The following is a 2,246-nucleotide window of genomic DNA, read 5'->3' as shown; positions in this document are numbered from 1 at the left end:
TTGCAAAGCTTCTGTAAGGCAAAAGACACTGTCAACAAGACAAAAAGGCCACCAACAGATTGGGAAAGGATTTTTACCAATCCTAAATTTGATAGAGGACTAATATAAAAAAAATAAACAAAAACAAAAAACCCAATGACTTCATGAAATTCTTAGGCAAATGGATGGAACTGTAAAATATCCTGAGTGAGGTAACACAGTCACAAAAGAACACACATGATATACACTCACTAATAAGTGGAATCCACAAAATACAACTTATGGACCATACAAAGTTCAAGAAGAAAAATGACCAAATTGTGGATGCTTCATTCCTATTAAGAAATTTGAAGAAAATGATCATGAGAGGTAGATAGAGAGAAGGAATTGGGAGGAGGAGGGAAGGGGGAGAGAATAAAGGGGACAGAACCAGGTGGGAATGAGATGGGGGAGATGTCCAAATCATCAGCAATTTAAGTTAGGTGTGTAGCAATTGGGGGTGGAGAACTGGGGGATAGTCAACAGAAAGTCCATGAGCAAGAAACTCTCAGTACCGAACTGGGATGGCATTAGCTGAAATACCCAACAAGGGGAGAGAGAAACATTAGAAAACATATTTACTGCTTAGGCACGGCCCCAGGTTGAGGGTTTGTGTCACTCACACTTCTCAAATTTTAACACAGAATTTCTCTTGCCTAAATTAAATACAGGGACAAAGAGTACAGCAGAGACTGAAGGAAATACCACCTAGAGACTATCCCATCTGGCGATTCATACCATATACAGGCACCAAACCCAGCAACTATTGCTGATGACAAGAAGTGCTTGCTTACAGGAGTGTGTTATGGATATCTGCCACAACCTTACAGATTCAGATGCAGATGGTGGTGGCCAACCCTTGGATGAGCACTATGACCACATTGGAAGAGTTTAAAGAATGTCTGGAGAAGCTTAAAAGGTTTGCAAACCCAGAGGAAGAACAACAGTATCCAAGAACCAGCACACCCATGGCTCCTTGGGAATAAACTACCAACCAAAAAAATACCCATGCAGAGACCCATGGCTGCAGCTGCATATACTGCAGTGGGTGGTCTTATCTGGCATCCGAGGGAGAGGAGGCCATAGGTCCTATGAAGGCTTGATGTCATAGCATGGGGATCCTTAGTGTGCTAAGGCAGAAGTGGGTGTGTGTTTGGGCATATTCATAGAAACAGAAGGGAGGAGGTTGGGATTGGGGGATTTCAGAGAGGAAAGTAGGATAAACTAACCAGTACCCCCAGAGTTCGTGTCTCTAGATGCATATGTAACAGAGGAGGGCCTAGTAGAAGATCAATGGGAGGAGAGACCCTTGGTCTTTGCATGATTCTATTCCCCACTATAGGGGAATGCCAGGGCCAGGAAGAGGGAGCAGGTGGGTTCTGGAGCAGAGGGAGGGAGAAGGGTATAGGGGATTTTTGGAAAGAAATCTATTAAAGTGATATAGCATTTGAAATGTAAATGAAAAAACTTCTAATAAAAATAATAAAAAATGACTCTTGAAATATAAAAAATAACCAATATAATTTAAAAAACGTGCACACATATAAAAATGAAATAAATTGATCTAAAAGTAAAAGCAGAAAAGAATTAGGAGACAGATTATTTGACGAGAAAAGCACAAAGGAAATGGTAATATGTGTATCATGTGAAGCCAGTATTAAGAAAATATAGACAAAAATACCATTCTGGAATTGCATACACACAGAATGTACTGAAGGGAGAACAAGGTTGATTTAACTGAGGAATCAAACAGTGGCAAGATGGGCAACAAATACAGGTCATTGAGGCCCAGATACCAGCAAAGTACATGCTACATGTGTGTCAGTGTGCCCTGAATACACTATAATATATGATATTATAAAATAAATAATATCTATTAAATAGACCAACATATAAGCTTTACTAAATATGAACTACTGAAAATTTTATTTCTACTCTTAAAAATCAGCTTTCTTCTGTATTGTGATGAAATATTTCTCCTTTATGCTTCCTAGATACAAGTATATGAACTCTAGCATAGTTTGTCAGGATCCAGAAGTTATACATAGGGAAACAATGACTTTTATGTAATAAAGTAATATCAAATGTAAAACACTAAATTTATTGGTATCATTCAAGTACAAAATGGGGTGTATCATCCGAAAAACCAATTAATTGCCTACATATGTTCTGTATTTGTTTCATCTAAATCCTCTGAAACAGGCTCATGTGTGTACAGTCTTCAATAA

The sequence above is a fragment of the Mus pahari genome, unplaced genomic scaffold, assembly GCF_900095145.1.
Source record: "Mus pahari unplaced genomic scaffold, PAHARI_EIJ_v1.1 scaffold_13745_1, whole genome shotgun sequence".
NCBI lineage: Eukaryota > Metazoa > Chordata > Mammalia > Rodentia > Muridae > Mus > Mus pahari.
The sequence above is the reverse complement of the archived record's forward strand: the minus strand, read 5'-3'. Positions refer to the sequence as shown.